Below are 18,455 nucleotides of genomic sequence, written 5' to 3'. Positions count from 1 at the left end.
ACAGACCACACAGTCACAATTATGCATCGGCACTCTTCAGAATAAACAGAAGAATAAACAAAACGGCAGTGCCGGAAAAGAGCTGTTGAAATACAGAGCAGGATTTAAAAGTGCAGGAGGAGTTGCCACTTAGGACGAGTGCAAGAGTAGAAAACTTTCGAAGGAGGTGAAACAATCGAGAAGAAAAACAGCGGAACGAGAGGAAAGAAGTAGGAAAGTGAGCATGAGGTTCGGATAGACAAAGTACAGGTACATTTGCCTTGTGGCTTGATCTGGTGAGGTATGTTCCACGGAATAAAAAGTGCCAATGGACCCAGGTTGTACTCAAAGGCACTAAACCTTTGGGGTCCAGCAGCATGGTCACGGACTTCGCAGATTGGCCCCAGGTAGACATAATGGCGGGCGGCAGCTTTGTTTTCCTTTGCAGCGCGTGCCATCAGCAGACGAGTAAGTGGTGCATTCTGTGTCATTCGACCCCTTACATTGTTTTGGGGAGGGTCATAGTGCAGGGTGTTGGTTTGAAGCCTGCTGTGCCCCTGTCCTCCTGGGGCCCCAACCAAACTGTCCATATCTTGTCATTGATTGCAGTAAAAAAACACCAGCTTCGCAGCTCTTTCCCTCCAATCACGTTGTTTCTGGAACAGGGGCACATGTTTGTCCATTCAGCCAGCCACAACAATTTGGCAACGAGTGGTGATAAATGTGCAGGGCACTGGCTGGTGGCAGCTATATAAGTTCTATATAAGTTCTTTAGAGATCTCAAAACTGTGGTCATTGATTTGCTAATGCTATCAGTTGCAACACTTTTAAATTCCAAACTAGTGTAACATTTTTTTACTGCACAATTCATTTCGAAGTTGCAGATCAATGTTTATATACGGGCGAACACTGAGATAAGACAGTTATTTGGTATAGATTACCAATGCATTTTATTTAATTCTTCTATCAAATAGTAGAGGAAGGTATGGTACAGTGGGAAAGTGCACAGGGCAACTTCACAAATCACAAAGTACCCCATGTCAGGTGTGAGTGGTTTATTTAATCCAGGTACTACACTGCATTTACTAAAACAAGATTTTCGTAATCCACTGCTAGAGATAAGGTGCAGCACATGAGATGTGAATATGTCACTCATAGGTGTCTTGAAACATAGACATTTCACTCGTGTGTAATGAAAAGTTGGCAGCTATGTTTGGGCTGCGCCCTTGAGGATCGGGTGACTCTGGCCAGTGGTGTTGGAGATAGTGTCACTCATAGCCGTTGAATGTCACTCATAATTACACTGAAATTATCCAAATGTCACACATGAGCAATCTTACTCAGATCCCAGAGATTAGAAGTTTTTTTCTTTGTGTGCTGCACCGTCCCTAGTAGATCCGTCCTCTTTGGCACACACTACAAAGGGGCACCTTTGCTTTTCCCTTCAGCCAGTGGCAGGTCGGGATAAAACCAATGATTCCTGATACATTAATCATTAGTGGGGTTTGGGCCCCAGGGGATAGAATAATCTGGTGCCTAGTGAGAGATGGCTGACTCCAGGTCAGCCCTCCCAGACTTTCAGAATTAGTTGTGTTTCTGGGAAAATAACCGATGTCGCTACAGCCCAGCCCCATTCTTGACATATTTCAACCAAGAACCTTGTTTTGTGCGTCATTTGCTGTTTGGATTTTATTCTCATGTTGTGAAATGTCGAAGATGCAAATAGCCTTCCATTGTACTACGTCTCCTCCTCCTACGAACAATTTGTGTCTGAGAATGTGAGGGAACCATAAACATTTTTGTGAAAATGACTGAGAAATGTACAAACCGAAGAAAATGTGGGGGAGGTCCCCACTATAGATTGCATAGTGCCTGCATCCCACATCTCTAGGGGCGTAGCGAGACCTGACTTTGAAACATGAATTGTGCACACCTACGCCATACCCTAATTCAACGTAAAATAATCCTGTAGTCATGGGAACAAAATGTTTTTAATTAAAAGAAAAATAACGTAACAAATATTAAAATGTTTGTTATTACAGATTAGTACTGACAGCCAGGCTTACAAATAACCTTACATACATAAACACTACTTGAGTGTGTGGATGGGGTTGGCGGTGGGGAGAGCATCCCCGATTCTATGCCCCCCAGGGAACTGAGCGGAACATGTCCCACTCTTAGGGACACCGATCGCACACCCAGAAGGCTATAAATCCAAAGGCAGTGCTGTGGATGGGGAAGCACTGTGCGGTTCCGAGTGCCTGCACTTTATTTGATAGGCCGAGAACCTGCACTCTCAAGAAAGTCCCATTGCTATCAATGGGAGAGTGCCAGCACTTCTAAGTGGGACAAGAGCACTCTAAGGTTGTTAAAATCTGCACTTCTCTCCCACCATTTCAAGCACCGGTCAAAGCAAGTGCGGCTGGAAATATGCAATTGCAATTCCTATGCGAAGCACTTTCTGCAAAATGAGCTTGTTCAGAATCTATGATACGTTGCATAATTTCAACAAAAAAAAAAAAATTTCTAGCTCAAAAGATTTAGAAGTGACCAAACTGTGTCACATAGGCTGCCCTGCAGTTAAAGACACCTTGCAAAGGTAAACTGGTCACCTTTCTTTTGCTGGTTTGTTTATTCATATCCCACAGTTGTATGTCAGACCATCTTGAACACAAATATCACTGGACAGAAATATTGTGTTCTAAATATCATTTACAAAAATATTGTCCCATTACAAAAATATCATCCCCTCGGGTGTGCATTCTATTATTAACTCCAGTGGGGTAATATTTTTTTATAAATGCTCTTTACCACATAATATTTATGTTATACGATTTTCTGGTATCACACAGTTAAACTGATACTACTGAAGTATTAGTATGTATTGAAATGGCAAAACAACACAGCCACAGAATGTTACTGCATAATGCATATTTTGCCTTTTGTGACCACTTTATTTAATGAACCAGGTGACCTAATTTGATACTCCTCGCATCATAATTCTAGTGGCCCTGGTCAAGGGCAAAGGGAACTTGCAGTTCTTTGACCTGAGACATATCACACACACAAATACACGCACACACACACACACCGACCACATACATACATGTATCTAAACACACAGTCATAACTGAGGAGAAAACTGTATTTTATATTTCCAAAAACACATCCATTCACGCAAAGTTGTCATATCCAAGAGGAAATTATGTTTTACATTTCCCAAAAAAGAATTACATTAATTTTTTGTTACTTTTGAAAGCCCCCATTATACTGGTCAGATTGCAAAAGAATTATGCACAGGTTATATTAATTAGAAGAGAGAAACTAGTTCTGAAATAAAGGCACAATGGTCTTGAACTGTTTATTTGCAATCTCGGTCAAACAGTCATATTTGTTTTATTTTTCCATTTAATGCCTTTAGAAGGCAAGAGAAAGACCCCTCAGACATGTCACACCCGTAGCGCAGATTTACCAGTCTCTTCATTTTCGTTATGTTAATCTGGACCGAACACCAGGAGATGTCGATTATCCAGAGGTGCCATTTTTATTTGCTCCAGATTCAAACCAGAGCAAACATCAAACCGATGTAGGTGGATCTTGGAGAGGATCCATATCAGAGTGGCACAAGAAGGCATGAGGGATCAGGGCATCTGGCTATCTCTCTTCAATTTTGAGCCAACTTGATTATTTGATGCCAGGATCTAGCTTGCCTCATCCTGGCCATGGGGGATGACAGTCCACACCCTTATTGAGTAAATACTGTGTTACTAGATGAAAATGACCAAAAGCGGAGATCCGTTCAAGAAGCATAAGTTCTCACCCCATAGCTATAAGGGATGTGTTGTCATTTAATCACTAAGAAAAAAGCGTAAGTGGTCAAGTTGGTGCATGCGACGACTAGAGAGGGAAAGCTGGTGGAACACAGAAAAGGAGTCGCGTCTCAATAAGGAGAACCAGAGAGGGACAGATCAAAAGAGGTTTGGGTAGAAAGCCATGCAGAGTTTGTCTGTAACCCAAAGCTCTTCACCAGACCCAAGGTATGAGGTAGGATCTTTGTCCTCACAGTAAATTGCAACTAGCTTAGCTTGTGACACTGGAGCCCAGTACTTGGTATGAGGGTGGAGCCACAACTTTGGCTGCATTTGGACATTCGTCCTTAGTGTGAGACTGAAGGCCGGTTGTCAGTTTGAGACCGGAGGCCAGTGCACAGAGCGAGATGGAGCTCATCCTTGGTTTACAGATGGAGTTTAGTTATTGATGTGAGGCTGGAGTTTCGCTCTGGTGTAACAATGGACCCTGCAGTGCGGGGGCCCGAGTTCCAGGGCGCCCCCGCTGGCACTGTACACGGGTGGGCCTGAGAGCTCCTGACTGGGTCCGGGAGCATGGGGGCCCCCGCCATGCACTTTGCAGGGGGGCCCCCCCAAGTTTCGTTACGCCACTGGCACCGGATGAGCAGTGATAGATCACGAAATGGAGCTTAACTGCATTATGTGCGGGAAAGCCTAGTTCTTCCTTCGGCCACCTGCCAGGTGGGGTGATATCTTGGCCCCGCCAGCCACACTTCTGACAACTCCTTTGTTCACGCTAATTGGTCAGCTCCTCTGTTCCCCTGTGACGTGGTAAAGAACCCGAGACTCAGTGCCGCGGTCACGCGCATCCCACGCTCCCCTCTGCTTCTCCCGCGCGCGCTGCTGCAAGCTCCGCCGCGCTCGAGCTCTTCTCCTTCCCCTCGCTCACGGCCTCCATGCTGAGTGGTTTCCCTGCTAATCACTGTCCATCAAATGGCCAAAGAGTGCTCTGCCTTCTGAGATCACAATCCAGAGTCTGATTGCTTTTCCTCTTGTTCCGAGAAGGGCTTTCACAGCCGATGCTTTTTGGTGTTCTTTTCCTGTCAAGATCAAAGCCTCTGCTGTTGCATAGGTCTTAAATGGATGGCTCGGTCTGTGGAGGCTGTGATTATGCTGAGGAATGTGTGACTGAGATCACAGGTCAGCCAAAAGATGCGGCCAGCGCATTTTAAAATGTTCACGCGCGCACTTTTGGACAGATATGAAACGTGCGCTGTTCTGATTCTTAGACAATTTCCCCCCGTTGCTGGAAGGTAAAAAACATATTTCGAGGAGGATGGCTACCTATATTTATGTCAATGCCTGTACTTTCCATTTGCACGACATTCTCCCTCCGAGGATTGGAAGTGCTTGACTCAGTCGGATTCCGGTGCCAGCTGTCCTGGCAGATTTTTTTTGTTACAGATTTATACAACTCGGGCTCGACCCGAAGGTATTGGTATCACACTTTCTATGCATTATGTTTATGAAAATGTAGCGCTTGGCAGCCCTTTAGTGGCAATGCCGGTCATAGGCGCAGCCTTTTCCTGTAAAGATGAGTGTTTTTTGGGAAGAGCAGAGTAAGGAAGGTCATTAGCGTGCTGAATGTTTGGTGTGTGCAGACACCATTTCTGGTCTTCCTACAAGTTAAATCGTTGAGTGCATCCACTTTACATGGGAGTGAAGAGAAAAAAGGGCCCACACATTAAAGGAACTCATTTAGGTGCAGGCGTTGCATGACGCACCTGCCATTCCACAAACTGTTTCTTGCACCCTATTGACTCTCAGATGCTACACCTGCTGGCATAAACTGAGGGACACATGGAAAACCAGACTCAAAATCTCGCTTGCTCCACTGCAGAGACCCTTCTCACCCCAGCGTTAGTGTTGTCGGGTGTCTAGGACGGGTACTTCCTTAAGGGAGCAACCCAAGCCTTGCCTCCAAGCTCTGTCGCAGTAGCAATGTTCACGCCACCCTACTTTCCAGAGGACAGGGCCATGGCATTCTTAGTCACTCAGATTCTGGTTGCCCCTGTGAGTATCACCAATACCGCCCGGAGTGGATTTATCTAGGGTGAGCACGGTTTAGCTGATGAAGTGGCCATTGTATCAGGAGATGAGGCTTCATGTAACTGCTTTACCCCATAACAGAGTTATACCATGTAAGACTGTCTTCGCTTTGTCAATCATGAAGACTTACTCCTGTGGCTGCATGTATTTATTCATTCATCCATCCATCCATCCTGTAAGGTGGTCTCTAAATTAGTTGTTTTTTGGGCCGCATTCACGTTTGATATAACACCCTATCACACAAAAAGGCGGAGGCCTACTGTATACATGTTTCAGCACCAGTCCAAACAATCACTCCAAACCCAGGGCACTTACTATGGGTCTCACAAACTGGAGGTCTCTAGAACTAAAATAGTACAAAAATGTAAAAATCAACTAGCTGGTGTCCCCAGTACTTAAGCAAGCAGTCCACCAGCCTATTCCACACTATGTACACATGTCGCAGTGCTCCAGTTATACTTTAACATCCTAGTTTCAAGGCAGTGGACCTATCTACAGACACCAGGTTATGTTCAATGCACTGATCAAAGTAATCCACACAGAGCCAGCATTTTACAGGACTGTCTCTTATGCAGCATTTCTAGCCTTCCAGAGCTCTGAGGAGGGGCAATGCTTTCCCTGTGTATTTCAACTGTGTTGCCCTCAATTCATTCAGCTGAACTGCGTGCGATACGACATCTGATCTGGTTCTGTTAGCAGCATGTTAACTGTGTACGGTATATCTAAATCTGATAGGCTGGAGCACAATGGCAATGGTAGGCCTGCATCCTGTAGGGGCTCAGTCTTCTTTGGCCCAGTCATTAGTCTGGTGCAAGAGCTCCTGTTTTGTCCTTGTTCACACGAGGCACACCTGCCTTAGGTGTATCTCAGTATGAACCATCCTTTCAAACATATTGTGGTGCTAGCATGATACTACTGTCCTTCAGCAGTGGCAGCTCAACTCTTTCCCATACCAAAGAGTCTCTGAGATGTGATACCTTATTGTGGACTGATTCAGGTCCACCAGGGAAACGGGCCCCCAGATGGCTTATGCATCCTGGTATGTGTTGAGATGGCATCTGACTAGGGAAAACCAGAAAGCTTTACCCCATCACTGAAGCAGCAACACTGTTTGCCTGTTTCTTTCTGTAAGGCTGGGACCTGGCCCCCCTGTTTGGATCCTGACACTGTTCGCCACTGGTGGGCAGACTGTTAAGGGCTTCAAGAGTGCTCTACTCTGGTCTGTCTAAAATACCTGGCTTTGCTCCACAGCAGAGGTTAAGTCCCTGTGGAATATCTCACCAAAACTAATAGGCTAGCATGGCATTTGTTGGTCGTGTTAGCTGGTTCTTAACACGTGTCAGGTGGCACATGCCATTTTTATGACTCCTGGCACTCTCTACGCTTACTGCCTCTTCACTTTGCTTTTGTCTCTGACTGCGGACGAGGTCTCTGACATATCTGCGAATGTCATGGAGTGGGACTGCTGTGGTGCCAGCTGCCAGTGACCATTCAGGGGCTTCCATCTCTTAAAGTTGCTCCAAAGACAAGAGGCCACTGCTTCGGGTTGGCAAAGTTTAGTGTCAGTAAACTCAGGAATCAAACTCCCCATTTCTGCTGTGTAGGATTGCACCATGCCTGGATGCTATGCATTGCATGGAGGTTACGCACCCTGCAACCACTGTCTTGCTCTGCTTCTTGCACTTACTGTGTAAGGTATTTAAGAAATCATTGAGGCAGCGGGTTATCTTGGAAGCATGTGTCGGGTCAGTCCCCCCATGTCCACCCTTGATCCACCTAAGTATCAAGCTATACCTGGGATCTCAGTGAATGCTCAGAGTGTCACCATGGCTGTGGGACAAAATAGAAAGATAGGAACTGGCTCTAGGAACTAAGCTCTGTCCAGTGTTCATGAGGTCAGCAGCTGTTTATGGCGATTCACTGCACATTGTCAGTTTGCTGCCCACCGAAGATCAACACCCGGAGTACAACAACTCCTGCCCACCCTTTGTTCTTCAGTGCACTCCTCAATAAGGAGCTGCTTGAGGCTGAGATCCTTGGTGAATCTGCCTGCCCTTAGCTCGGTGAGGCCTGCTGCCGGGCCATCCAGACATTGTTGCCTTTGGTCTCATTCGTCATGTGGAGAAGTGTGGCTCACCGGTTAGAGGCGGCAGACCCAGAAGCAGAGGTCGGCCCGGGACCAGGGTTCAATTCCCGACGCTGCAGGGTACGGAACCAATGTCAGCGGGCTCGATAAATCTCGCCTCGGTGCCTCTCTAACCATGGGTCCCACGCTGCAACTCTTGGCAATAGCTTGCTTAATCTCCACAACGGCCCCCTCGCTGCCGGGGATGCCTGGTTTCACCTTGGGGGTGCCCAATAGGGACCATCTCACAGGGAAAGCCAGGACGGGTTCCCCAGCGGTACACAGCGCCAAGAAACCCTGGGGTGAACTTGCTCTCTACAAATTCATACTAACATAACATAACATGTGAGGCTGGGGTCCTGGCGTTTCAGGGTCCCTCGCTTTCTGCATGATGTCAGGTTTGTTCCACCCATGTGGTACGTGGCTGGGTACAGGGCCGGACTGGGAACCAAAACCGGCTCTGGCAAGGATCTCGGCCGCCCCCCCTGGGGTTGGGGGAGTGGCCGAGCTGTTTGCAAGGGCGGTTTTCTGCCGATTTTGTTACAGGGCCCGATTTTGCAGCTATGCTGCAAAAACGTCCCTGTAACAAAAATGGCCCTCGGGGCCCAAAATCGGCCCAGACCCTGGCGGCCCACTGGGGAAATGCCCGGTGTCCGCTACGGCCAGTCCGACCCTGGCTGGGTAGCACCAGCTCTTGACTTCAATGCTGAACATAGGCTAACTCCTATTAGAGAGTTCTGTTCATTCCTTTAGTTATTATTTTTTTTTGTTGAGTTTTATATAGCAAAATCTCTACCCAAAGATATTCGAGCGCTTTACCGGAGCCCCATATACATTACACAAGGACACATTCATTTTTTTTTTAGGCACATGGTGATTTTCAGGGGTAGCAAGCACTATATAAATGCTAACCGTTCCCTCTTCTATCCCTCCACTATCCTTTTTCAATTCAAATAACAAACTCACATGTCCACTACTCAAATTAATTTCCTATCCCCCTATACTAATTCACCATTAATCCTCTTTGGGTTCCGGAGTAGGGTGCTACTCACCGAAAAAGCACTTCAACTCCTCATCAGGGGTAGTAAGCGCTATATAAATTAAATTACAATTAAGTTAACTGTAATGCACGCAAGGCCAGCCAATCACACAACAGCACCACCCCTGTCATCATCGGTCTTGCATTGTCGTACCTCCCTAGAGGAAGAGTTGTTGGTTTCCTGCCTTGCCCCCTATCGTGAGTTGCCTGGTGTTAGGAGTGAAGCTGTTGCACTCTCACTTATGCACACCCACCGTACCTGGATGAGAGGCAAAGGACTGGCCCTGTCGCGCTGCGGTTCTCCAAATAGTGCAGCCCTGTGACAGGACCGGTGTGTGCCTCAGGTTCCACATGCCAGCATGTCTTTTTCATCCCTCCTTTTGAACTGACGTGTCTTTTTTTCTGTCCTGGTACATCTTGCGCAACATGAAGACAATTGCACCCACTAATAATCTTAGTTCCCCCGGCATATGCTGAGGAGTCTGCCTTCTGACATAATTTCTTACATAAATCCCCTTTGATGAAAATCCACAGCGACAGAAGCAGAGCAGGGTGGGCGTGGCCCCTATTGTTCCAGAGGCAAGAGATGCACATGCACTGTCTGGGTGCATAATAGATTTACAAAGCACACTTTAATCTCCATGTCATTTGTCTTTCTTGTCGGAGCCGGGAACAATTGCTGTTTACCCAGATCACACTGAAGGTTATTCATCACACTGCTCTGTCTCTGTTGCAGTGCAGCGCTCTTGGCAGCGGATATGCCCCCTGGGCTTCCCGCGCCACTGCCAGGCATAGTAAAGAGCCTCCATTTGCAGTTGTTGGGCCTGCAACAAGAGCTGCGACATTCCCACAGGTGTCCTCGTCAACACCTCGCGGCAGACATCTTGGAAGCAGTAGGATGTCGGAGGCGTAGGATGGCACGCGCAGCGTGATGAGAGGTGTCTTGTAGATATCAGTCAGACAGGCTGACTGATAACGCTAGGCTGGTTCGGTACAGGAAATAAGCAGCTGAGAAGCAGATGCGAGACACAGATAAATATGAAATGCAAGATAACAGTGAGCCCAGGCATGGGGTATGATGTTGCCTTGTTTTCTTCTCAGCTAGTGAACTCTGTCCAATAAAGTCAGGGTAGATGAGGCACAGCATGGACCTGTGATTACTAACGATGAATCACAGGTTCGGATCACAGGTGAATTTCAGCTGCAATAGGACAAGAAGATGTTATTGGGCAGACCTTATCTGCATGTTATAGCAGGAAGGGTACAGAAATTCGGATCTTAGCCTTGGGCGGCTGCCATGTCTAGATGATTAAATAAGAGCAAGGGACGCATCCGCAGGGTGAGACGAGGTGACTATTTGTGTTATTAAATGATGTGCCTATACTAAAGGTGACTCTCTCTACGGATTTTGGTCGATGGAATGCATTCTCTGCTGAATAAAATACCAATACTGGAATTGCTAATTGAGAAATGTCTCTACCTGAACTGATGGCATAAACTCATGTCTGGACCGTTAGGGCTACTGTGTGATAAAGACCTGTTTCACGGTTACCTGTGATCATAACCATACTGTCAGTGGTGCAGTTACCAGCACTGTCCTACGAGACGTGTGTTATGTTTCCCGATCTGTAATAGACTTTCTCTGTCCTCTCATTCATCCAGCCTTGTGCTAAATCCTCCCACTTTCTTTGACATGTCTAGATCCACAGCTTTTCATTTTGACTTAGTTTTGGGATGCTGTCATTCTTTTAAGAGGGATGTGATCCTTTGGAGGTTGTTGCCTGCTGTTGGTCTCTCAGATATCCTATGTCATTGTGCAACTTACTGTGACTCCTGCAGATCCCTGTATCCATGACTCCCAGCCACACCTGTAGCCGTCATAGCAGCACTGGACAGGTGCCGGTCCCAATGGGTATTCACTAGTACCTCATCAGATCATACAATGATTGTCTCTGGCCATTGATCAATGTCACTAAGGAGCTGTGTCTATCGCCAATAACCCCTTCACATTGGGTTCATTTTTTGTGGGAGTACTTTCAGGAAGTAAGGAAATACCTTTGTAGCTATAGAAGCCCAAAGTCTGGAACAACTCCGGAGGGCTTATTTTGTCTCAGCAAAAATGATGACACTTTCTTTGTAACTGAGGCTCGATTTAGACTTCAGAAGACAGGGACTTAGCCAGACTCTGTCTGCCCGCCTCATGTCGAAATAGGTTGCTGGAAATATTCAGTCGACGGGCCAACTTAGTAGGAGCCGTCGGAGGAAGGTTATTAAACAATCTGCCCTATTTAGGGTTGACTTTATGATCTCTTTTTTTCCTGTCCATCACTGCCTGGAAAGACCTGGCAAAGTGGGACAGTTAAAAACCCAAAGTGACCGCTCATCATGGAAGTAAACTTAGTTTGGTTGTTCATGCATATTTTGCATGCTAGGAGGTTGATTAGAGCAGCCTTGTTTCTAATTTCCCAGCTCACCACATTTGAGACAGGAGGTGTTACCATGGTAGCAAACTCTCCCCAACCCTGTTTTCTCATGGCCTTTCTACTTCCTTGTTTTGTTTGTTTTCTAAAGCGCCGAGATAGTTCGCTCAGATGTAAAGTATTTTACTAAGATGCGAGAGCAGAACCTGTCAAATTCAGAATGCAAGGATAACATTTAAATGTATAATCCGAGAGGTACCAATCAATAACTTCGGCAGAGGAGCCAAGTCAATAAAAACAATGTCTTTAATCCGATTGAAGGCGTGAATGAAAGTTGTAACGAACTAGCGACAGAAGGGGTAAAGAAAACAGTCTCTCTCTCTCTCTCTCTCTCCCCCCTCCCCCCCAGTTCCTAAAAATGAAATGCACCAAACAGTCTGGTCGGAGGAGTGGGGGTGTTTGTTGGTCTCTGTGTGTGTGTGTGTGTATGTGGCACTGTGTGCGTTTCAGTGTGTGTGTGTGGCTCTGTGTGTGTGTGGCTCTGTGTGTGTGTGGCTCTGTGTGTGGCTCTGTGTGTCTGTGTGTGGCTCTGTGTGTCTGTGTGTGTGGCTCTGTGTGTCTGTTTGTCTGGCTCTGTGTGTGTGTGTTGCTCTGTGTGTGTGTGTGTGTATGTGGCTCTGTGTGTGTGTGTGTTTCAGTGTGTGTGTGTGGCTCTGTGTGTGAGTGTGTGTGGCTCTGTGTATGTGTGGCTCTGTGTGTGGCTCTGTGTGTCTGTGTGTGTGTGTGGCTCTGTGTGTCTGTGTGTGTGTGTGGCTTTGTGTGTCTGTGTGTGTGGCTTTGTGTGTCTGTGTGTGTGGCTCTGTGTGTGTGTGTGTTGCTCTGTGTGTGTGTGTGTTGCTCTGCGTGTGTGTGGCTCTGTGTGTGTGTGTGGCTCTGTGTGTGTGTAGCTGTGTGTGTGGCTCTCTGTGTGTGTGTGTGGCTCTCTGTGTGTGTGTGTGGCTCTGTGTGTGTTTGTGTGGCTCTGTGTGTGTGTGTGTGGCTTTCTGTGTGTGTGTGTGTGGCTCTGTGTGTGTGTGTGTTTGTGTGTGTGTGTATAGCTCTGTGTGTGTGTGGCTCTGTGGGTGTGGTGCAAATGCAATAGGTCTCGTATTTGCGAGAGATTAAGCTATTGGGATTGTAAATGACAATGCCATTTATTTATCTGTTTTCAAAACCAACACATAAATAAAAAGTTTGTCATTTACAATGCCAATAGCTCTAACTTTTCCGAAGGCGAGACCGTTGCATTGTAAATGCTTGTTATGAATTGGATGCAAAATGGAGCCGTTCCATGATTCCAGGATGGCAGACAAAAAATGCATTTGTTAAGCTATGCATGTAGGGTGGCCAGAATTTCCGATTGTCCTTAAAGATGCTCCCAGGTAAGCCGTTTAGTCCCGGGGCTCCATCTTTCCAGATGCTCTTCAGGATCCTTCACGTCTCTTTTTTGGAGATTACAATTGGGTTCTCCTCCAAGCCGTCTAGGGCATCAGCCACTGATTTCTTGATGGTGGCCCTTGTGGTAGCAAGGTCTACATTAAGGTTGGATATGTGAGCAGTCCATTTGTTGGCTGGAACCGTGTTGTCCTTGCTGATAGTTGGGTTTGCCAGGCTGTTGACGTAACCCCAGAATTCCCTAGTCGTGCTGGGTGCTAGCAGGGAGTATGGGTATTTCCTTTTTTCCTCCATTTCTTTAGAGCCATACTAATTTTTTGTGTTTTTTCCTTTTGTCTTTTAGCTAACTTTCCGTGTTGCAGTCCTTTCCTCTTCTATGAAGGAACTCTGAGAGGCGGCACATCCTTTTGCTCTCCTTGAATTCTTTGTTCTCAAAGTGAGAGAAGGGTCTTACTCTTATGGGCACACTTTGTTGATTTTTGTGCTTGTAAGATGTAGGGCAGCGTGTAGCTTTTTTACTATTGTCTCGCTATGTTTCTCAACAAGGTTAAATTTGTGTTCCTAGGCTGGGGGAATGATGGCTGATTTCTAGGGTGAATACCTGGCTATGTTAACTGAGCCCCATTTGACGCTTTTTGTTAGTGGGCCAACGTTGCTTGGTAGTAGTTGGCCAGCCAGGTAGTTTCTTCTGTGTCATCGCACTCACGTTGACCACAATGGATAGTGCCGGTCGCTCCACCCGCCGCGTGGCCCATCCTGAGTGTGCCCGGTCTCCGCTTGCTGCCGCCGCTGCCAGTATTGTATCTGCCCCCTGATCTCGTTCTCCAGTATTGTGCCGGTAATTGTTTTTATCGTTTTTATCGTCAACTCTTGTGCCCCTGTTCTCGCTCCGCAGTGTTGTGCCAGTATTGTATCTGCCCCCTGATCTCGTCCTCCAGTATTGTGCCTGTAATTGTTTTTATCGTTTTTATCGTCAACTGTTGTGCCCCTGTTCTCGCTCCGCAGTGTTGTGCCAGTATTGTATCTGCCCCCTGATCTCGTTCTCCAGTATTGTGCCTGTAATTGTTTTTATCGTCCACTGTTGTGCCCCTGATTGTGTTTGTGCCTCCACCGCCGTTTTTCTCCCGCTGCTCCTCCCCGCTCCCTGCCGCTGCTCCCCGCGGCCCCAACCCCGTTCCCTCCGGCATCACCGCACCGCTCCCCTCACCATTCGCCACTCCGCTCCCGCCTCCCAGCTGCTCCTCCCTCCCACGGGAAACTTAAGGTGGTGTCCGCGAGGCGGGGAGCTGTGACCTGACCTGACCTGGTCAGTGCCGGTCGCTCCACCCGCCGCGTGGCCCATCCTGAGTGTGCCCGGTCTCCGCTTGCCGCCGCCGCTGCCAGTATTGTATCTGCCCCCTGATATCGTTCTCCGGTATTGTGCCGGTAATTGTTTTTATCGTTTTTATCGTCCACTCTTGTGCCCCTGTTCTCGCTCTGCAGTGTTGTGCCAGTATTGTATCTGCCCCCTGATCTCGTCCTCCAGTATTGTGCCTGTAATTGTTTTTATCGTTTTTATCATCAACTGTTGTGCCCCTGTTCTCGCTCCACAGTGTTGTGCAAGTATTGTATCTGCCCCCTGATCTCGTTCTCCAGTATTGTGCCTGTAATTGTTTTTATCGTCCACTGTTGTGCCGCTGATTGTGTTTGCGCCTCCACCGCCATTTTTCTCCCGCTGCTCCACCCCGCTTCCCGCTCCCTGCGCTGCTCCCACGTGGCCCCACCCCCGCGGCCCCACCCCCGTTCCCTCTAGCATCACCGCACCGCTCTCCGCCCCACTTGCCATCCCGCTCCCTCCTCCCAGCTGCTTCTCCCTCGCTCCGCCCCCCCACTCTCCATTTATGGCAGAGTCCGCACGTACGCGCAGCGGGCGCGCCGATTGCGCGCCGAAAGCACGCCAAAGGCAAGCCCGTCTGCGCCCGTCTGCGCCCGTCTGCGCCCGTCCGCGCCTGGACCACGCCCAGCGCCAGACCCCCTGGCCCCCGCAGATGCCACCCCACCCGCCAGACCTACGACAGAGCAACCCTCAACGCACTCAACACCGGCCGGATCCCCGGCTGCCACCGAGCCACCCCAGGACATACCCATGGACGCTTCACCTGCCAATCCTGCAAGTTCTCATGCATCCGGACCTGCACCACACCCGTCAAGCCGAGCACCAGCAGCAACCACCTGAAGTGCATCCTGCTCAACACCCGCTCCGTCCACAGACATGCTGTGGAACTATGGAACCTGCTCGACACCACATCTCCAGACGTCGCCTTCCTCACGGAAACCTGGACGAACGCCTCCTCAGCGCCCGACATCGCCATCGCCATCCCGGACGGATACAAGATCACCCGGAGGGACCGCATCAACCAGACAGGAGGAGGCATCGCCATCGTCCACAAGAACACCATCCGCATCACAACCAACTCCGATGACACCCTCACAGCCGCCGAACATCTTCACTTCCAGATACACACCGACCCCAAGACCACTCTCAGAGGCACCCTCATCTACAGACCCCCAGGACCCCGCACACAATTCAGCGAAGACATCGCAGACTTCATCAGCCCACACGCCCTCCCCTCAGCTGACTACATCTTGTCAATGTAGTGTGATCTTTTTCCCCAAGACTGGGGTATTTTTTGCTTTGTTCCTCTCAGGATGCTACTTTCTGCTATGTACTGTGCCCAGGCATGTTGCCTCTCTGACAGGATGCAGGGATATTTTTCCATCGCTGGCTTTTTGATGAGGATACCCCACTCCTTGAATTGCTTGGTTTCTGTAATGACATTTTTGGCATCTGCGATGTCAGACCACTCTGTCAATGTGGACTTTCTATGATTGATCCAGGAATAGTTAATGAATTTCACTGATATCAGGTGCCCTGATGTAAGATAGGAAAGTAAAGGAATGTTATAAAAGAGGTGTATGATGTTAGTCCTATTTAAAGTATTCCAAGGCCCTCTCGTCTTAAATTCTGGGGTGAAAATCAGAGCTGCTGATTTAAATGAAAAGAACGTTTAAGAAATGCTTGGGAATTCATGCCTTCTGATGTGGTCTCTCTTGCATGGTCACTTGACAATGACACTTCCACTATGCTCACAACAGAACTGGCATTATTAAGTGCCTGCTCCTCTTGTTGCACATGCTTGATTCCCTCAGGGCTCAAGTGTGTGGGTGACGTTGTGTTGACATGTTTTGTCTTCTCGCTGATATCGCTAAGCCTTTCAGCTTGATTTCTGATGCCCATTTGTGCACCTGTAGCTATGGCGACCGAACGCGCTTCAGGGCTTCTTGTTCTGCCCTTACCTGAAGTTTCCTTAACCTCCATTGTGCTGAACTCGAAGTGGGTGGGAATTAGTGCATAGTGCCCATAATTTATTAGTGTGGATAATTGTTCCGGCAGTGTGGTTAGCTTGTCAATTATAGCGCTGTCTACTGCGGCGTTGCGCCCTTGTTTTTGCTTGCCCATAAGTCCAACTTCAGATTGAGAGTGTCAAGTGTCAGCCCGCTGTGAGCAAGCATTTGTATTACCCTCACTTGAGTTCTAGCTTCTGGAACCTGCAATTGAGAGCCTTGATCGCATCTAGTAGGGAGGAGTTACTAGTATTTATGATAATTTACATTATTCATGAATCTACTACATCATCGCTGGTTAAAATAAAAGCCAGTGGTTAATTCCCTGAAGATTTTGTCTACGGTGCCTACCTGGATTCTGCTTCCGTACCGGTAGCGTAATGCTGCATACCGGCTAAATTTGGTGCAAAGATCTGTTGTTGAGAAATATGGGAGTTGTACAAAGTCCATCATGCCGTCCTGGGTTTATTCAGTGGGGTGAAGCTTAGTAAGCCTCGGAGGGATTTTCTGTGGTCTGTTCCCAGTGGCATCTCTTAGGTTTTCTCGGTGTTCTCCCTCACCTGTGTTGCACCATGAATAAATGTAGCATTCATGGCGCAGGCTGTACTTCTGTTAAGATTTTACTTTTCTTCTTCAGGGCAGACGCGTATAAGCAGCATGAAAAATCAGCGATAAAGCTTACAAATATAACTTAAATAGGCATGGACCGGAGGGAAGTGAGTGAATATGTCGAGAGCAAATTGCAAAGCAAAATGGAACTTACTAATGTTGGACTTCACTGTATCTTGTCCGGTGTGGCGAGTTAAAAAAGTAATTACATATAGTTGAAGTACATTGTCTTTGGGATGCTAAAACGTCCATTGACAAATTTGGCCTCATGCCTGACTCGCCTTAAAACTGTACAAGATTGGCATTGGTCTTGAACATGTATGGGTGAGGTTTTTTTATTTTACTGACCTTTCTTTCATTTTACTAAGCCAAGAGTTGAAAAACAGTTTCACACTTGGAAGAAACACAATTTCAGGCAAATGTTTTACATCTTATATGTATGTGGCTTTTATGTTTTCATAGATAACCCACGTGTTAGTTGATTGAACTCATTATTTCACCCAGCATCCTGTCAATGATGTTTTTTTTTAATGCACATATTATTTAGGAACAAGTGCCTTCGGGATAGCTAGACTCATGCTACCTTGGGTATCTCACCTGCAGTTTCTTTGTTGTTATGCTGTGGCCTCCAGCCCAGATTTAGTGAGAGATATGTCTGCATCTACCAAAGTGTAGATTCAAGCACCTTCTTGCACAAAGAGGAAAATCGCTATGCATCCCCCAATGGTTGCAACGACCATAGTATCACAGTTTTGGCGGGTCTTTTCCAGGTGCTTGGAGTAAAAGTCGGGTCCCCGTGGGGTTGAGTCCTCTGTCTTGTTAGCTCTTAAAAAAATGCTTTTGTGCTACATTTTTAGGTTACACCTAGGTAGCCCCCATGCACTGTCTGCAAGACCTGGTGTAATCGCTAGTGCTAATTCCTCATTCTTAGTCCTCTCCCCAGTGGTAATTCCTCATGCTTAGTCCTCTAGCCAGTGCTGCAGCTGCGTCTCTGGTCAGAGTGGTAATTCCTCATTATTAGTCCTCTAGCTCCTCTAGACAGTGCTGCAGCTGCATCTATGTTCCCATTGGTAGTTCCTCATTTTTAATCCCCTAGACAGTTCTGCCAGATGCTACTCTGATCACAGTGATAATTGCTCATTCTAAGTCTTCCAGACAATGCTGCCAACTGCCTCTCTGGTCCCAATGGTAACTCCTCATTGTGTGTCCTAGAAGCAGTGCTGCTAGCTTCTACTCTGTTCCCATCTGTGATTGCACATTCTGAGTCCTCTAATCAGTGCTGCAACTGTTTCTCTGTTCCCAGTGGTAATTCCTCAATCTTAGTACTCTAGCCAGTGATGCTAGCTGCTTCTATGGTTCAGTCGGAAATTTCTCATTCCAAGTCCTCTAGGCAGTGCTGCTAGCTGCAAACTAAAACACATCGATAAAATACATTGTAATTTACAACGTCAATAGCTCTAACTCTGACAATGCGGAACCTATTGCATTGCAATAGCATGTTTTGTTTTAGCGATCTAAGATGACAGAAATTAAAGCGGTGTCCACCATCCTGGAGTGGTAAACAAAAT

At 47.3% G+C, this 18,455-nt stretch overlaps 1 protein-coding gene across 1 annotated transcript in view; it reads left to right on the top strand.

Annotated features, from left to right (window-relative positions):
- TAF1B (TATA-box binding protein associated factor, RNA polymerase I subunit B) overlaps positions 1-18,455 on the top strand; it is a 913,471-nt gene that overhangs the window by 441,045 nt on the left and 453,971 nt on the right. The window lies entirely within an intron of this gene.

Source organism: Lissotriton helveticus, chromosome 6 (genome assembly GCF_964261635.1).
Source record: "Lissotriton helveticus chromosome 6, aLisHel1.1, whole genome shotgun sequence".
Classification (NCBI taxonomy): Eukaryota; Metazoa; Chordata; class Amphibia; order Caudata; family Salamandridae; genus Lissotriton; species Lissotriton helveticus.
Note: the sequence above shows the minus strand (reverse complement) of the source record. Positions and strands in the feature narration are given on the sequence as shown.